Raw genomic sequence first — 20,878 nt, 5'->3', positions numbered from 1 at the left:
GAGTGTGGTAATAGAATATAACTAACACATCTGCATTGGTTGTATTTGGTCTCCCTATACTCTTCTATTGAGAAATTTAGATCCTGTCGTCTGGTATGACCACTACTGGTTGACGATACTGTCTGAAGGTCACAATACAATTTCTCCCCTGAGAAAGCAGGTGTGCTTTATTAGCCCAGAGATAAAGATTTCAGCACTTGTGTGGAGGATCCAGGTTAAAATCTTGGGTGGGACATGACAGAGTGCAGCTTGAACTATTTAGAAAATAGCTGATCTACAAGCACACAATGCGTCACAGTGCAATGTGTTGTGAGCTTGTCAGCTGTAAATGTTCCCTATTTAAAGGGGTAAAAGTGGAATATTTAGAAAATTACATTCCCAAACTAGGAACGCCAGTGTAGTTCATGAATGTATGGTTGCATTCAAGAAAAGGTGTCTATAACTGTCAGATGTCATATGTAAGATGGATGGGTATAGAGGTGCTGACATGCACTCAGCTGATCTTGAAGGGATAGTTCACCCCAACATGACTTTTTTCAGATCGATTAGTCACCCCATGGAGACTTGAATTCATGGATATATTTTTGTTTTTGTTGCATTCGTAAGCCAATAATTTAATGACTGGCAGCAGTTCCGGTGGGAGACGCAAAGAGTCTCCTTTTGTGTCTTCCTACCGGAACCGCTGCCTACCGGTCCGCTAGCCATCAAATGATTGGCTCAGGAATGCGACAAAAACTAAAAAGTATCCATGTATTCAAGTTTCCATGGGGTGACTAATCGATAGAAAAAAAAAAATTTGGGGTGAACTATCCCATTTAAATAAGATTTATCTGCCAAAAATACCCCAAAAAACATTGAGGTCGAGAAAATATGCAGAAAATAACTGAAATTGAGGTTAAATGCAAACGCTAGGGCTGGAGGCAATAGCCACCCCCTCGGACCCCGAATGAGGCCCCTGCTGCCACCTAACAGCACTAACATGAGATACGGACTCATCATCAAAACCCATCTTCCTATGCTACTCTCTGTGAGCCGTTTGGCTAAGCTATCTTTATCACTCAGCCATATGCCAGCCGCTAACCTCACACTGGTAGCCTTGACATCCATTAACCTATTAAGACCGGGAACGCATCTGTGTCATTTTAAGATTTCTTTGGATATTTTTTTTTAAATCGTGAAAATGTGTGCAAATATTTGAATATATATATATATTTAGAAAGGGAACGTTTTTAACTCAAATCTTTGCTTCTGGGGGGGGTCCCTGGAACAACATATTTTGCGATGGGGGTCGGCGGCCAAATACATATAATTTTGGGGGTCCTTGACATGAAAAAGTTGGAGCACCACTGATATAGAAACATGTTTTTTCAAAACACTGTCAGGATTTATAGAATTTGTAGAATCCCCAGAAACAAAGATTTGACTATATATTAAAAGATTTGTAAACATTTTCCACGAGTTTAAAAAAAATAGCAGATCTACAAGCTCATAGCGCGGCACTCGGTGCCGCGCAATGAGCTTGTATATCTGCTATTTTTTGAATAGCCCAAAGAAATCTTAAAATGACACACAGATGCGTTCCCGGTCTTAATGGCTGTGAGTCATTAAACAGCTGTGAGTCATTCCAGCAGATGCTTCTCGAGGTGTTAGCCGCAAACTCGTTACCTTTGCACCCCGCGATCCTGTCAAAATGTGACCTTCTCGTGGTGCACCGCCGCCGGCAGGCCGCGGCAGATTAATCGGCCCTCGGCGACAGATGTCCTATGATGTTACTGAACCAGACAGACGTGCAAATAGTCATGCTGTGTTAGTCGCACGCGGCTAAGCGGTTTGGGGAGCTGTGGGGTGTCTTTGAAGGTAATGTGAGGCACGTGTTTTTGCTCCTTTTGGACTGTTTGACAGGAGAAATCAGCTAGGTAGAATCACGGTTGTCTGGATTGATTCGAGCCAGTGTTCTGCCGGTTCACACAGGGAGGGCTAATCTCTTTTAACCCATTAAGACCGGGAACGCATCTGTGTATTTTTTTTCCAGATTTCTTTGGCTATTCAAAAATAGCAGATCTACAAGCTCATAGCGCGGCACTCGAGCTTGTAGCCTAGATGTGCAAAAAAATTTGAAAAATCGTGAAAATCTTTGAATATATTTTTTAAGCGAACATTTGTAACTGAAATCTTATTGCTTCTGGGGATTCTACAAAATGTCTTCTTAAACTAAACAGTTTTTTTTTAAATCAGTAGTTCTCAAAATTATATCTATTTGGCCGTGGACCCCCATCTCAAAATATTTTGTTCCAGGGACCCCCAGAAGTTGTAACGCAGTTAAAAATTTTCGCTTTAAAAAAACATATATTCAATGATTTGCACAAATTTTCAAGATTTTTCAAAAGCAGATCCACAAGTTCATAGCGCGGCACTCGGTGCCGCGCTATGAGCTTGTATATCTACTATTTTTGAAAAGCCAAATAAATCTTAAAATGACACACGGATGCGTTCCAGGTCTTAAAGGGTTAAAAGATTATTTCATGGGCATCTTTACTCATGTTTCACAGCAGCTATACACGGTCTAAAAAGGGATGGTAGATGGACGACATTCAATGCAGGTTAGTAGCCAGGCTGAGGCTCATGGTATCACAAGCAATCTGCGTACAGTAGCAGGGTTATGTTTGATGGTTTCAAGCCTTGCAGCAGGGCTCCAAATATGGCACTCAGTGGCGGTCAGCAGTGGTGGAAAGTAACACATTTACTCAAGTACTGTACTTAAGTACAATTTGGAGGTATTTTTATGGGGATTTCCATGGAACTTGGAGCAACACCGCCTCTAGGGGCCGCTAGCAGACTTGTTTGATTAGAAACTGCAGCTAAGTGAGCACCACTGGCGCGCGTAGGTTTCCCTTTGCTGTGTCGCTCTCCACTTTCGAACTGCCAGACGGAATAATTAAAGGAACACAGCTTATCCTCCGTTTGGTGTCGAAGATACGCACTGTATGAACAATGTTTTTCCGGTCACAGAGTCGAGTCCCCCGTGTTGCTCCAGATCCCAACCTGACACACTGACGTTTCCTGCTCCACACCAGTGGCGTAGCCAGAACGCTAGCGTAGGCTGGGCCTTGGCAGGAGCGGGTGGGCATGCATGCACTCGCAGACCGTGCGTGGGTGCTAAGCGCGGGTTTTGGGTACTTTTTTTGCAGGTTTGTTACGGATTTCGCATACGCCGTTATGAAAATGGCTGAATATTATATTTTAAAAATAAATATATATATATATATATATTTTTTTTTTTGTGTGTGCAAAAAAAAAAAAAGGTTGGTCCCAGGCCTACCTATGCCCACCCATGGCTACGCCCCTGCTCCACACAAAATTCTCTCAACAACAGATTGGATAAACTCCTGTTTTCGAACAAGAACAAAAGCAGCCGGCCGTAGCTTCAGCAAGATTACTTTCATCTTTAGATGCACATCGCTAGCGAGTCCATTTAAGGAACAGTACTAACTCCTCCTGAGCACATGCACAAGTATCTGACAGAGCTAATTGCGCTAACGTCTCGGCCCGAAGCCTCCGCATCGTGCTCGAGAAATCCCAAACACAAACAGACAGGCTGTTTTTCCACTGATACATATCAGGGGAATTAGACTGTGGCTTGAAAATGAGCAGTGTGTTTTTCCGCCTTCCTTCCTTTCTTCCTGTGTGTGTGTGTTCTTTGTTTTTCACTCCAAAGCAGTGTTCCGTTACCTTGGCCACCTGTCGCAGGCCTTCCTCATTAACAGGATGGAAGCCTCCTTCTTCTAACTCTCAGGTGTGACGGGGCACGGGGATCTGTTTGATTGACAGCTGAGAGACATTTCCACCGTCAGCTTTCGTCTCTCCCATGGGTGTCGCCGTGTTGTGTTGTCACCGGGGGGTTCACTCACTGGCACGTGTTCTCACAAAACCACACACATAGTAGGCCTACACAGAAATACACAAAATGCAAACTCATGCACCACATGCAAAGTCACAAAGATGCACACTCACACACAGACTCGAGCAAATGTACTGATACTTAATAGACACATTTCACATATTTTTACGCATTTGCACACGCACGCACGCACGCACGCACACCATTTGTTTACCTGTCTCAGAGGACGACCTATGAAACTACAGGACTGTGAACCGTGGTGAAACAATACAAATATAATGGGTTGAATAGGGCTTTGTACTGCCAACAGAGCTTATGGTCATTTCACAGCTAAATGATTTCCAAACTAGGGGTGTGATGCTTGCATACCTCACTACTGGTCACTTATTGGTGTGTGTGTGTGTGTGTGTGTGTGTGTGTGTGTGTGTGTGTGTGTGTGTGTGTGTGTGTGTGTGTGTGTGTGTGTGTGTGTGTGTGTGTGTGTGTGTGTGTGTGTGTGTGTGTGTGTGTGTGTGTGTGTGTGGAAAGTAGAAGTATATTTTCTTAAGTAAATTGTACTGTAAAATTTTGAGGTATTTGTACTTTACTTGAGTATTTCCAATTTCCAATACTTTTACTTCTACTCCACTACGTCTCGTATCCAAATATTATACTTTAACTCCACTACATTTATTTGAAAACTTTAATTACTAGTTACTTTGTAGATTTCTATTATTATTACAAAACATACATTAACCACTTCAACCCTATATACATTCCGGCTATTTGAAAATAGCCGATCTGCAAGCTCACAATGCATTACATACATTTTGAGCTTGTGGATCTGCTAATTTTTTTTTTGTACATTTCTTTGTTGTACATTTGAAAATGGGACATTCTGCGTAATGAGTACTTTCTACTTTTGGTACTTTTAGTACATTTTGATACCAATACTTTTGTACTTTTACTCAAGTAAATTTCAAATTCCAGACTTTTACCTGTAACAGAGTATTTCTATATTGCAGTATTGATACTTTTACTTAAATAAAACATTTGAGTGTACTTTTTCCACCACTGCACACGCGCGCATGCTAATCCAACCCAACACCCGAACATGTATGAGTATACATTTTTTATATTGTGATATCATCATAGACAAATATCAAACATATCTGAACATTTCACAAAAGTAAATGTATGTATTTAATTCAGTCTGACCAGAAGCAGGGATAAATAAAATGGGATGAAAGCAGAGGCATGGACTTCCCCCATCCTCCCCCAACCCCACCCCGCAGAAAATCCAACCCTGCCTGCCTGTCCCCATGGCCTGAATTACATCACAGTCACACAAACAAACAGCAGACATCTCTCCAAAAGAATTCCCCCTGATCCACCGTTGCCCCAGTAAATCGTATTAAGAAGAAAACAGGCGATACAAAAACAGAAGCATGTCCTCGTAGGACCTGCCAAAGTGGGACCAAGTAGCGTAAACAATAAAAAACAAATACAACACATTTATATGAATGACCGAATAAGACAACAGAAAAAAAAAACTAAAAGAAAAACAATCTTCTACCTTGAACCACAGATTATTACATGCTTAACTGCTCGGCTTTGAAGATGCAGCATGGGAAGGTCTGGTGGTCGAAACAGCGGCGGAATAATCCAATTCTATTACCGGAGTCTGTGAGGAGGAGGAGAGCACAGGAGGTAAAGTCATTTCCATTTTTATCTAAAGTTTATTGTGGGTGAAGTTGAAATACCCATAAGGTATGGGAACACATTTTGGGCTTTTGTGGATTTGCTTTTTTTCTTCTTCTTCTTTTATGTCCAAGTGCTGTGAAGGTAATTTAAAGATGAGGATTAAAGTCATGCTGTGGAAAGTCCCAGTACAGCATCAGTCTCAGTTCTTGTGTTAGAAGAAACCCTTTATACTACAGCCACGGGCCCAGCGTTCAGCGCTGATATAGACGACAACCTTGTGAATGTGTTTCTGGTTTGTGTTTGTAAAATTGATACATAGTTTTCACTGCAATGGAATCATCAGTTACATAACGATGTGTGTGTGCGTGCGTGCGTGCGTGCGTGCGTGCGTGTGCGCGCGTCACACTGGAGAGCTGCTCAAATCGAGGTCCTCTGAATCTGTCATTTGGTTTTGCTGCCATGGCAACCGTATCCAGTAGGGTGACCAGAATTCCCCTGCTGGAACTTCTCTGTACAAACACTCACATACACTCTCTCTCACACACACATCTCTCTCTCTCTCTCTCTCTCTCTCTCTCTCTCTCTCACTCTCGCCGCACACAAACACAGCTGCCCATCTGTTCCTTGTCCCAATACAACCCTTGACACACACACACACACACACACACACACACACACACACACACACACACACACACACACACACACACACACACACACACACATTTTGTGTGCAAAGGTGTGAAACAAAATTATTCTCTGACTGCCTACACACGTCCTGTCTGTCTGTCTCTCTATCTGTCTGTCTTCAGTACAACTGGAGTCTGTTCCATATATACTTTTCAAATTAAAATGTTCACAATAAACAGACACCAGATATCATCCGTTCACCGAATCAAAATCAAATGGGGTGTCAGGGCTTGGCAGGCCGGTCGCTCTGCAGAGTCTTGACTAAGCTGGGGATAATGGGCCTGGCTAAGGAGAAGAGGGCTGTGAAATCAACCGTCGATGCCACAGAGAGAGAGAGAGAGAGAGAGAGAGAGAGAGCCACTAGGCTGAAGAGGAAAGCCGGTCCCACAGATCAACTGCTGCTGGGATGCAAGCCGGGGGCCGGTCACTCCCGGCTGGGTCACCTGGGTGAGGGTGTATGATGTTCCAACAGACCCGGAACACACAATGACCCCAGGATACATAACTGAAGATGCACCCCAAAGAAAAATATATATATACCAGTACTATAATGTATAGTTATTGTAATCTGTGGTGGGACAAGTACTCACATGTTTTACTTAAGTAAAAGTATCAATACTGCAATGTAGAAATACTCTGAAACAAGCAAGGTCCGGAATTCTAAATTAACTTGAGTAAAAGTACAAAAGTATTCGCATTCAAATATACCTAAGTAGGCTACTGAAAGTAAAAGTACTCCTTTTGCAGAATGTCCCATTTCACACGTTTCCAAAATGTTTAAAAAATGCTTTGAAAATAGCAGATCTACAAGCTCACAACGCGTCGCAAAGCGACACGTAACTGACATAGCATGGTGGCTGCATTGTAGTTTCGCTGGTGTTTTCCTTCTTCGAGACAGTTGAGTGTCTGGTTATTGTACTGATTGCACTGTGTCACTTTTCTTTGCCCTGTGCTGATTGGGGGTTAGGTAATTGACAGTTAGGTCAGTGTGAGGTTAGGGATAGGGTTAGTTATAATGGCGCCAGTCTGACCAACGGGATGTCGGAATAATGACAATAATACCACTGATTGTACTGCATGCACTGTTGACACTGACCATTTTTGTTGCCTAAGCAACGGCGAGTCACGGTATGGACAACTGTGACCGGGTTTTGTTCAGGCTTACAGTATAGGCCAGAAATGGGCCTCTTCCTTACTTCCTTCACAGGTGTTACCAATGATACTAATGAAGGCTCTGTTCCATTCTGGTCAAACAGAGTCAGGGTGCTGATATTGTGCATGTTGGCTCACTGGAAACACTAGTATCAAAGTGTGGTCCAGGGACCTTCATGGTCCCTTGATGGGGTGTAACTCTGAGAGTGTACAAATGGAACCAAATGGACCCGGGAGGGTCCATTTGAAATTTGAAATTTAAAAGTTTGAGAACCACTGTGCTACACTCAATGGAACAGAGCCTTCATTAGTATCATTGGTACCACCTGTGAAGGAAGCAAGGAAAAGAGGCCCAATTTCTGTCCAATATGGCTGCTGTGCATAGAGCCAATTGGGGTTAATTTGGGGTATAACTTTTGCTTTGCTTACATACTGGGGTTGTGTTTTGGGCGCAGTTGTGGAAAAAAGTGAGAATCACTGCTCTAGTCTAGGGGAGCAGACATGCCTGCAAGAAATGATTTATATGGTGGACTGTGGCACTGACTCATCAGTGTTCAGAGCGGGCACGGAGGTGGGCAGATGCCAGCAAACCTTCCGGAGGAGGTGTCAAGGGCCCAGTTCAACCAAAACATCTGTGTTGGGAGGTGCCTGCTTCCGTCAGCCAAAAAAGTGAAAGTGAAAGTGTTCGCGACTGCTTAACCAGACTGATCGATTTAGTCCAGGGGTCTCCAACAGGGGGTCCGGGACCCCTAGGGGGTCCTCAGGGTTACTACAGGGGGTCCGCCAAATCTTTGTGTGATATGATTTTTTTTTTACATTAACCACTTGAACCCTAGCATCCCTTTTCTGAGGAGAACTTAAGCCAAAAATAGCAGATCTACAAGCTTACAACGCCTTGCGCTGAGAGGCGTTGTGAGCTTGTAGATCGGCTATTTTTGGCAAAGAGTTATAGGTGTTGGAAAAAAGAGCAGCAAAAGTTTATCTGAAACACAATGTTATACAATAGAGAGGGTCCCTGCTTCATCTCTCTCTCAGCTAGGGGGTCCTTGGCCTGAAAACGTTGAAGACCCCTGATTTAGTCGATTATGAAAAGAAAATATAGTTTTTGGCATAGATTCCTTGATATATAAAAATTAACAATTTAACAAATTAAACAAAAAAAAACACGCTTCTCGATTTATTCGATTAATCAACAAGGTTATCCATAGAATAATCGCTAGGAATATAGTCAGTAGTTGCAGCCCTAGTAAGAAGTGAACAACCTTGCTGCTGTCGTCTGCTTGAATCACCTGTGTTTATTCTCGATACATTTGCTACGTCTCGGTAACATTATATCTGTTGCTGAATCTACTGTAGCAGTTGTGGTCTCCATTTGGAAGGGTTTATTGCTGTATCATGTCTCAAATATTCAGTGGATACACACACGACAGATCAGGGCAAAAAAAAAGTGGCTTTTAACAGACCCAAGAGAATTTCTCACAGTCTGTGTTTTGGTGACTGGTCTTCTTAAATTAAGACCTGAGGCAAATTCTAAAAATGTCTGAAAAACGTATGTTGTTATATTATAAGTGCTGGTGGTGCTCAAACTTTTTCATGTCAAGGACCCCCAAAATTATGTATTTGGCCACGTAACCCCATCTCAAAATATTGTGTTCCAGGGACCCTCAGAAGCAAAGATTTAAGTTTTTTTTTTTTTTGAAATAGCAGATCAGCTGGTAAGCTATTTTTTAATAGCTTAAATCTAAAGTGACATAGATGCTTTCCCGGTTTTAATGGGTTAATATACTTTAGCTACTCACTAAAGTAAAGACATTTCTCAGTCTGTGTTTTGGTGACTGGTCTTAATATACTTTAGCTACTCACTAAAGTAAAGACATTTCTCAGTCTGTGTTTTGGTGACTGGTCTTAATATACTTTAGCTACTCACTAAAGTAAAGACATCATCTCAAATGATGAAAGACTGTTCTGCACAGTGGCAATGGCCTCTGTTCTCCTGTTTTTGTCTGAAAACCACACCGTTCCTAATTTTCATTCTGGCTCATTTGTGCAGGCGTGCTTTGGTACAATTTGTGTATTGTTTGTGCAGCAGATGCCGGAGAATGGAGACCATTGCCACTGTGGAGAACATTATTTCATCACTTGAAAAACGGTCATTACCCAAGTGAGTAACAAAAGTAAGCCATAGTCTCTAAAGTACAGACAATGAACCATTCTCAATGGTCTGTTAACATCGTCACTGACAGGCAGGGGTGGAAATTACATTTACTCAAGTACTGTTACTTAAGACATTGACTGCCAGGAATTAATTAATTAATTCATCATCCTGGCCAGCGTTTTTACCTTATTTTGACAATCCACGGAGACCCACGGAAGCCACGGTGTGGACACGGATATTAACAAAGCTGTCTGGGGGGGAAGGGAGAAGGTCCCTTCTATCCACCGCAACAAAAACATTTTAACATGCGATCGTCCATTCTGTTATCGGCAGTTGAATATGGCTCGTTTTCACACAAAAAAAGAAGAAACCCGAGCTAGATGTGCTTTTTTAAATCTCATATGGGAGTCAACGGAGTACTTTTTTGGGGGATGACGTCATTTCTGCTTCTATCATTCTCTCGCAGTCAAGGGATCATTCGTAGGTTGTGGAAGAGCGCCCCCTTGCGTAATCACTGAAAGGACGCATAATGCGTTATTGTTGTTCTTACGGCTATTGGGCTAACTGCCCAATAGCTTATGGCGCTTTGTTTCCACATTCCACAGCCATAATCCATAGTTAGGCACCCTATGACTGGACCAGAGCTGTATAAATGGATTCACCATTAAGCCTAATGCTTAAATGTCATTGCTCACTTACATTGTTCACTTGATGTGTCGCGCATAGCTCTCTATTCTGCCTCTTCTGAAAAAAAGAAAACCGGGAGAATGTTTTTGGCGGAGAAGACGAGAGAAGGTAGGGAAGTGGAAGAGAGATCAGCTATATCAAATTATAATTAAATTACGTGTGCTTTCCTGACAAAGTACTGAGTGCTGGCCCGCTTCCATTTGCCTGACAATGGGAATTAATTTCAAATCGTGCGTGTGTCTCCGTGATGAGCTTAATTGCTATTTCACACCGCTTCACTGGAGGGAAAATGAAAATGACACACGATCTTGTTCCTCCATTGTAGTTGTGATTGTACGACATGCCGGGCTCCGTCGGAGCATTGTCACGGCTCTTTGTCTCGGAACAACCGGGTGACTTTTTTTTGCCGGTGCATGCCGCCGCAGTTTCTCTCTCTCTCTGCATTAAAGAAAGAAAGATAAATTATTATTGAACAGCGGCAGCTGGGTGATGAGGGCTTTGTAATAGAGTAGTGGTTCTCAACCTGTGGGTCTGGACCTGATTTTGGGGGGGTCACAATGCCTCGCGTTGCGAGGCGTTGTGAGCTTGTAGATCGGCTATTTTCACAATGTTTATCTGTGATACTAAATGTAATGCCTCAACTCAAATATGATTATTTTGTGGGGGTCCCCAGTTCAAATATGATTATTTTGGGGGGGCCACGGCCTGAAAAGGTTGAGAACCACTGTATTAGTAGTAGAGGAGAAAGCAGAGAGGAGCAGATGGAAGGAGTGGAGGGAGCAGCTGGAAGAACAGTCAAGGAGATGGAGATGGGGTGAAATAGGAGGCGATGAGAGTTCAAATAAGAAGGGAGGTGATGAGCACCCTGGCCTGGGCAAGACCTGGGATGTTGGTTGTCTAGGAAGTTGACAACCGGAAATGTTTGAATTTGGCGGAAGTACCGGCCAAGGAAATGACGTAGATACTTTACAAATCTGTTAACATTCTCTGTGAATGAAACGAGTGTTGTGATTGGTCAAAAAATATCATAACGGAAATCCTGTCCACTCAGGACTTCCTAGACACTCGCTGCTTTAGGTCGTGACCAGGCTCTTCTTTTCGCAGATGAGTGAGGCTGGGACCGAGGTTAGGTGATGAGGGGAAAGGTATAGGGGTGCAACAGTTAATTGATCATATAGACTCTCTAAACAACAGGTGTTTCACCCAGGTGTTGTGCATTCTTGTCAGTGCGCCTCGGGCCGTCTCGTCACTTTTTGGATAAGCTGGCCAAAACCATAACCTAGAAATGTTGTTTATCAACCTAATCTTTCCTTAACCCCAAAGTTATACCTGCAGGAGAACACGCATGCACACACACACACACACACACACACACACACACACACACACACACACACACACACACACACACACACACACACACACACACACACACACACACACACACTATAGTTCTCCCACAACTTACAAAGATACAGGAAATCTGTTCAAGTCTGGGAGTCTTTTAATCTACTGAAGGTGCGTTTCCACCGAAAGATCAAATCTCTGGTTGTGCTGGTCAGCGTAGGTGGGGGGTGAGCGTCGCCTCAGTTGGGATTTTCCATCTGATGCAAATATGTGCTAAGTCGTGTCTTTGCTTTGACTTTGTATGTAATCTTGCCGCTCAAACAAATATTTTATCTTTCGGTGGGAACGCGCCTCAAGAGTGCCTAACCTTAACTAAATTGAAATCATTAAACACGTAGCCTATTAACTTAACAACCAGTAACCTACTCCACCTATTTGTAGTCCTTGATGTTCTTTTGAAAGCTCCGTTTTTGATTTAAACAACTGGCTCCCCTACCCTGCTGATCCGGCGCAGATTTTACACAAAGACAGAGACATTGAGCTTGTGGGTTGAACCTTTGAAAGAGTATAAATTATGCTCAGCTGCATGGAGATTCCTACTGTGTGTCAATGACATTGGGAGATCTCAGAATAAAACGATCAATATATTCAATTAATGCAACGTTATTCATGTGACATATTTATTCAGAGACGACACAAATGGCACTCCATTAAATAGACGTTTAGGGAAGCGTGCCATTTAGTCGACTACTGTAATGGAGCAAAGGCAACCAAATGAAAGAGGATGCACCGATGGAATCAGACTTTTGAATGAGATACTGTAGATGGGCACAGTCAGTGGTGTAAACTAGCACATTTACTTAAGTACTGTACTTAAGTACAATTTTGAGGTATTTGTATTTTACTTGAGTGTTTCCATTTCCAATACTTTTACTCCACTACATCTTGCATCCAAATACTGTACTTTTACTCCACTACATTTATTTGAAAACTTTAGTTACTAGTTACTTTGTAGATTTTGATTATTATTATTACAAAACATACATTAACCACTTCAGCCCTATATACATTTTGGTCATTTGAAAATAGCCGATCTACAAGCTCACAATGCGTCCTGCATTGTGAGCTTGTACATCTGCTATTTTCAAAAGATTGTTATACATTTGAAAAATTTAATATATAATAATAATATTCATATTATATAGTATAATATATATTATAATTATAATAATAATATATTATAATAATATTCTGCATAATGAGTACTTTTACTTTTGGTACTTTAAATACATTTTGATGCCAATACTTTTGTACTTTTACTCAAGTACACTTTTACTCAAGTACATTTTACTTTCTTTATTGCAGTATTGATACTTTTACTTAAGTAAAACATGTGCAGGCCCGGATTGGACGGTCTGGCACTTATGTTAGATGCTAGTGTAGCCCCCACAGTCATAGTAGCCAGAACAGGCGTGCAAAAGACCTGCCAATCGGGCTCAGCCCTATTGGCATGACTGGTAACACGTCGGACTGGCGAGTGGGAGCCTCGGGTTCAATCCCAGCTCACTGCACTTCACTACAATCTGGCGTAGTCGGCAGGACGAGGAGCGTAATATCCTTGCGTGAGGAACATGAGGGACGTCGTGTACGGTGGTCCGCGGCGTGAAATGTGAAGTGCGAGGACGCGCTCCAAAGATCAGGGGGGGTGATTGTAGCCCCCACAGTCATAGTAGCCAGAACCGGCGTGCAAAAGACCTGCCAATCGGGCTCAGCCCTATTGGCATGACTGGTAACACGTCGGACTGGCGAGTGGGAGCCTCGGGTTCAATCCCAGCTCACTGCACTTCACTACACTAGCACCAGAAATCCACACCACGCTCTGTACGCCTGACGCTGGCAGTAGCGGCCCCTTGCTAGCTGGGTAGGGGCGGGCAAAAAACAAAACAAAAAAACACATACAAAAAATTATAATTAAAAAAAAAAACGCCCTGCACCGGGCCACCGCCCACCGGCCCTTTAAGAGAAATTGGCCGGCCCGGTCCATTCACCACATTGTCATAGGGGGGTTGAAGTGATAGTGACACTTTGGTGGAGGGGAGGTGGAGACTCTGTTCCCCCCGGCCCCCGCTCAAGTGGTTTGCATCGTACATTTGACGTAAACCACTTAAAAAAAAGCTGGGCGGTAATACGTCAATAGAATGCAAGCAGGTGGATTTTACTAGCAGGTGAAATGGAGAGAAAACAAAACAAAAAAGTAAAGGGTGATGCGGAGAAAGTACGAGCTAAAAAACGAAAATGTCTGGAGGTTGATGCGGGGAAATGTTTAAAAATAACAAAGATGTTAGCTCAGCAGCAGTCTGCTGAAAAGAGTGTTAATGTCGGTCCATAGTGCTGCTGTCAGTGCTAGCACTAGTAGCACCGCTGCTACCAGTGCTACGGAAGATGTTTCACCTACCGTCGGGGACGCGAGCTGCCTTTCTACCCCGGGTCTCAGTAGCAGGTGGCGGGGGGCTTTAAAATAAATAAGAAAAACGTGTTTTAATTTGCCTTACTTATATATTTTTTTTGCTCCAATTGGAGCATAAAATATATAAGTAAAATAAAACAAACATTAACTGCTGTTCAGCACTTTGTAACTCATATTTTGAAAAGTGCTATATAAATAAAGTTATTTTATTATTATGTAGCTTACTTAAACCCTATTCTCAGTAAAACTGACCAACATTTCTTGGACGCTTTTTTCTGTCAACACCAAATTCTCTGCCAAAAATAGCAGATCTACAAGCTCACAACATTACATTACATTACAGTCATTTAGCAGACGCTTTTATCCAAAGCGACTTACAATAAGTGTATTCAACATAGGTAGGGAACGAAAACTACTAATCACCAGAAGTCTTTAGTGCATTTTCTGCAAAAACAAGCAACCAAGAGTATACCTAGCGCTAAGGTAAAAGTGCAATATATCAGCTACCTATTTCCTTAAACAGATGAGACAAAATAGCTAAATCAAATGAGCATGAGCTAAAACAAATAAGTGTATCGACTAAACAAGATCCAATAAGCAATACAACAATAGAAAACAAGCGTTCGTACAACTAGTTAACAACAAGTAGGTCAGGCAGAGAGGAAGGGTAGTGTTTCCTGAAGAGGTGGGTTTTCAGCCTGCGGCGAAATATGGGCAGTGACTCTGCTGTCCTAACATCAAGTTCATTCCACCACTGTGGGGCCAGAACAGAAAAGAGTCGTGACCGTGTGGATCGGCCAGAAGGACCCTTGAGTGACGAGGCAATCAGTCGCCCCGAGGTGGCAGACCGAAGTGGTCGGGCAGGGGTGTAGGCATCGACCATAGCCCGGAGGTAAGAAGGAGCTGTTCCTTTCACTGCCCTATAGGCTAGGACCAGGGTTTTGAACTGGATGCGAGCCGCTACGGGGAGCCAGTGTAGAGAACGGAGAAGGATGGTTGTGTGGGAGAACTTGGGGCGGTTGAACACCAGACGAGCCGCAGCTTTCTGAACAAGCTCCAGAGGTCTGATGGCAGATGCCGGAGCACCAGCAAGGAGGGAGTTGCAGTAGTCCAGGCGGGAGATGACGAGAGCCTGGATGAGCACCTGGGCTGCCTTCTCCGTGAGGAAGGGGCGAATCCTCCTGATGTTGTAGAGGAGGAATCTGCAGGACCTTGTCACTGATGCGATGTTTGCCGAGAACGTCAGTTGATCGTCCAGGGTCACACCCAGATTCTTCGCAGTCCGAGTTGAGGTCACCACAGCATTATCAATGGTGATGGCCATGTCTCGGTGCGGACAGCCCTTCCCCGGGAGGAACATCAGCTCGGTCTTGTCCAGGTTGAGCTTCAGGTGGTTTGTCGACATCCACTCCGAGATATCAGCCAGACAAGCAGCAATGCGTGCCTCCACTTGGGTATCAGAGGGGGGGAATGAGAGGATCAGCTGGGTGTCATCGGCATAGCAGTGGTGGGAAAAGCCATGGGAGTGGATGACAGCACCAAGAGATGTAGTGTAGAGAGAGAAAAGAAGAGGACCCAGAACCGAGCCTTGGGGAACCCCAGTTGTGAGCCTGTGTGGTTCTGACACAGACCCTCTCAGCATCACCTGGTAGGAGCGACCCGTCAGGTAGGATGCAAACAGGGAGAGTGCAGAGCCTGAGACACCCATCCCCTCGAGGGTGGAGAGGAGGATCTGATGGTTCACCGTGTCGAACGCTGCAGACAGGTCCAGGAGTATCAGAACGGAGGAGAGAGAGTTCGCTCTAGCGGCATGGAGCGACTCCGTCACTGCCAGGAGGGCAGTCTCTGTCGAGTGACCCACTTTGAACCCAGACTGTGTCATGTCATGCGTCGCAGCTTTATAGATCGGCTATTTTTGGCTTATGTTCCCCCCATACTGGGGTTCATGTGATGTGGTTAATACTATTCATAACAATGTAATGGTGTTTTAATTTTGTCACGGTACACTAATGTTTTCATATTGCTGGACGATATGGATAATATTAATATTTTATATTGCACGTGCATAATGTTTTCATGATGAGTATAGTGTTATTCCTCTGTCCTCACTTGTACAAATAGCACTAGTCAAGCGGGGGCCCTGTCCCCCCGCCACCCGCTACTGAGACCCGGGGTAGAAAGGCAGCTCGCGTCGGGGACGTGGTCGTGGATCTTATTCTTGCAGAACCCGGCGCTGGACAGTGCATTATTATCCCCGAGGAGGAGTCAGCACTGACGGTAGCCCTGAGTCATACGTACCATGACAGTCATGGAGCCCAGAGTTCCTGGTTTTTGATTTTTTGACATTGCCAACTCTCACATGTAGGACATAAACGTTCAGGTTTCAAATATAAAGTGCTTAGCCAAGTGCCACGGATGTTACAAGGCGATCGGTGATAAATACCCGTATCTCCCGTATTGTTCAATAAAAAGCATTTTAATCCCATCGCCGGCATTTTCTTTTCTTTATTTCTTTTTTTGGTAATGTATCAAATACACCTCCCAACCATAATGTCGCATAGTTGAAAGCAACGGAGAACATTTGGAGAAAATGGCCGGCGATCGGATTAAAATGCTTTTTATTGAACAATACGGGAGATACGGGCACTTATCGCGGTACCGATCGCCTTGTAACATCCGTGGCACTTGGCTAAGCACTTTATATTTGAAATCTGAACTTTTATGTACATGTGAGAGTTGGCAATGTAACTCATTTAATGTAAATCGAAAACCAGGGACTCTCGGCTCCATGACGCTTGTGGCAGACGAGCGTCATGTGAACCATGGGCTAGCACTGACGGATAATAATAATAATGTTGCGGCTGCCGTGGAGGTGGACGATGGAGCCGGAACGGCCCAAGAAGCTAACTTTGGAGAAGTAGGTGATGAAGCAAATACTAGCACAAGAAATGTTGTTGCTGATGTACAAGTTCCTTTTAACACTGTCAGTGACTCAAGCTGCATGTGAGCGAAGCTTTTCCACATTAAAATTCATCAAAAAACGTCTGAGGAGCACAGCATCACAGGAACGGGAGCGTGTCTATGTTCCCCGGGTTCTGTTCCCCGCTTACCTAACCCTAAACCTAACCCTAACCCTAAACCTAACCCTAACCCTAACCCTAACCCTAACCCTAACCCTAACCCTAACCTTAGTGGGGGAACATAGAACCCAGGGAACATAGGGATGACCCCACAGGAACACCTCGAGGCCTTTATGCTGATGGCAATTGAAAAAGAGACTCTTGTGTCTTTGGACAAGAACTGTATCATCGACCTGGTCGCGGAGAAAAGCGCATTGATGCGACAGCTGCTCATTCAATAAGGTAGAACATTCTTGTTTGTTTATTATTCTATTCTATTGTGCTTTGGTCAATTAGTTGGGCAGCTGCTGCTGTGCGTCTTTACGCAGTGCAATGTTGGTGTGTGCGACAGTGCTTGTGTTTTTGGCCGCTGTGCCCTGCTCTTTGTCTCAGGGTGAATTTGGTTGTAATAGACTAAAGAGTTTAACTATGCGGCATGGCCTTACTTGATGATGCGTAAAGCCTTATGCTTGATGTGAGTTATCGTGCCTGCAGCCAGTGTTGCCAGGTTGGCTTATTATAAGTTGTCCCCCCCTACCCCATCAATCCAAACCACCCTTCCCCCAACCCATCCCCCCCAATCCACAGATCCACCGGAAAGGGACACCAGAAGAATACCCACACCAGGACCCAGCATTCCACCAAGAAACACCATCGTAGTCCAAGCACAGGTAATCCGGGAGATGGGACCCTCAGCACTACACCTGACACAGGAAAACTATCCAGACCTAGCAACATCACAAAGGAAGACCACATCACCAAAGAAACAGAGGAAGAGAAGGAAGCCCAAAGGAACACAGGAGGACCCAAACCAAATCTCCCCAGCACCAAGCCAAACCACGGAGACACAAACCAACCCAGACACCACACCACAAGAAGCCATCCAGGAGGGATCAGAACCACAACAGGAGGACACCAACGAAACAGACGGGAGAGAAGGTCCCCTGACAAAACCACACAGGCACCCAGGGTCCAAATACAAGAAGAATTGGAGACTTAACCCAGAGAAGAAGATTCTGATTTTCGGTGACTCAAACCTGGCAAGGATCCCACCTTTTGCCAGAAGTGACATCCAGATCGAAAGCTTCCCAGGGATGGACTTCCAATCCTGCGTGGACCTACTGAAAGACCACACCATGGAAAACAACAAGGTAGCGCACTGCCTCATTTCAGTAGGTATCAACCACAGACAAAACAAAACAGACCAAACAGGACATAAAAAGATGCTACAAACCCTTCACTGGGCAACTAAAAAATTTCCTTGTGCCAACATACACATAGCTTTGATTAACTACTCAGACAAACTCAGGGTACCAGAACAGAGGAGACTAGACAACCTAAACAGGTCCATCTCACAGGTAAAACACACCCCCAAATTGGAAGACAGGGATTTCAAAACCGAAGGGGACAAAATACACTGGGTACCAGAAACAGCCAAAGCAATACTAGAGAATTGGATTACTAGTTTAAACTGGAATGCCCTACAAGGCTAATGCAGACGGGGCAAAAATCAAACATAATTAACTTATCACACTATTTCAAACCAGACCAAGCTCAAAGAGACGTTCTGGAGAAAGGATTATCATTTGTTCCCACACTGGACATCTACAAACAACAGACCAAGCGACTGGAAAAAGATGTATCAGATTATCATAGAAGGATAAAGTTAGCCACTCATTTTGGAATGGGACAAAGGGGAGAAATAACACCGTTCCAGACGAGCTCCACCTGGGAACCAACAGACGGCTCCCTCCCAGACAGCCTTAAATTACTACTGAGAGAAGACAGTAAGATATTGAACAGGATCCCAGGACACTTGAAAGAAACAGACAACATGACAACTCCACAGGTAAGGGCACTTAGACAACTAGCAAAGAATAAAGACATTATAATCAAACCTGCTGACAAAGGATCCTGCATAGTAATAATGGACCGATACCAATACATTTTTGAAGCAGAGAGACAACTTAGTAATAAAAACCATTACAAAGAATTGAGGGAACCAATCTACAAAAACACAGCAATTGAAGCTAAGAGGATTATAAAACAATTGAAAGAGAAGAAATTAATAAGTAGCAAACAAGAGGCCTACCTCTCGGGTCAGGATACACCGCGACCAAGAGTTTTCTATCTATTGCCAAAAATACATAAAGACCCGGCCACATGGACCGTACCCTTTGAAATCCGACCGGGCCGACCAATAGTTTCTGACTGTGGCAGCGAAACCTATCAGACAGCAGAATTTGTTGAATATTTCCTGAAACCTCTCTCAACCCAGCATCCGAGCTATGTGAAAGACACTTATGACTTTGTTGAAAAAATCAAGAAAATAACAATGCCACAAACGGCCTTGTTATTCTCAATTGATATTGACAGCCTATACACCAACATTGAGACGGATGCAGGGTTGAAGGCAGTGAAAGAAATTTTCAACAAATATCCGGATAGGGGAAGGCCAGATGTTGAACTATTAGAATTGTTAAGCCTTAATCTGACCAAGAACGATTTTGAATTTAACAATAAGTTTTATTTACAAACAAAGGGGACAGCAATGGGAAAACGGTTTGCTCCTTCGTATGCTAATATTTACATGGCAATGTGGGAGGAAACAGCATTAAAAAAATGTATTCTAAAACCAACCCACTATTTTAGATTCCTGGATGATATTTTTGGGATCTGGGAGCACTCCAAGGAGGAATTTGAAGATTTTATTGAAGTTCTAAACACACATCACAGATCCATCACTATAAAATTTGTAACAGACACAGACAAAATTGATTTTCTGGATGTAACCATTTTCAAAGGACCACTGTTTAACACCAGTGGAAAATTAGATCTCAAAGTCTACTTTAAGGAAACTGACACCCACGCTCTCTTACATAAAACGTCATTCCACCCACCACACTGTTACACAGGGATTGTTAAATCACAGCTACTACGATTCCACAGAATTTGCACACAAGAACAGGATTTTAAGACAGCCTGCAAGATCTTGTTCTGCGCCCTACGAAAAAGAGGGTACACAAGGACCTTCCTACGAAAGGCCCAAGACACCTTTCTGGAAGTAAAGGAAAAATACCAGGGCCCACAGCTGGCTCTGGTAACTACATACTCCTCACAAAGCAAATTAGCTAACACCAGGATAAAAAGGAATTTCCAGAACAGAGGAAACACTCTTTTAAATGGGTGTAAAATCATTTCAGCCTACAGAAAAAATAAGAACCTCAAAGATTATCTAGTCCACAGCACTCTTAAAGGAACGAATGGACCAACTAACAGGAGACCACATTACTTTAAAAGCACCCAAATGGTGACCAACAGACACAACAAAAGGGTGTTTGGCATTAAACAAAAAATACAAGCTAACACTAAAAACTGTATTTACTTAATCACCTGCACCAAATGTAACCTTCAATATGTGGGTGAAACACAAAACACAATCGCCACCAGATTAAACCAGCATAGATATAATATAAATAATGCCAAGAAGACCAATTTAATAATTGTTCAACACTTTATGACACATGGCATAAATTCCCTAAAAGTCTCTGGCCTAGAACATAACCCAAATTGGACACTAGGACAAAGACAATATAACGAAAGACAATGGATAAACAGATTAGGTACAATTTTTCCAGAGGGACTTAATATGACAAACATTAGAAACACACAAACCAACC

The sequence above is a fragment of the Gymnoscopelus braueri genome, assembly GCF_963280865.1.
Source record: "Gymnoscopelus braueri genome assembly, chromosome: 23".
Taxonomy (NCBI): domain Eukaryota; kingdom Metazoa; phylum Chordata; class Actinopteri; order Myctophiformes; family Myctophidae; genus Gymnoscopelus; species Gymnoscopelus braueri.
This window is presented reverse-complemented; position numbering follows the sequence as displayed.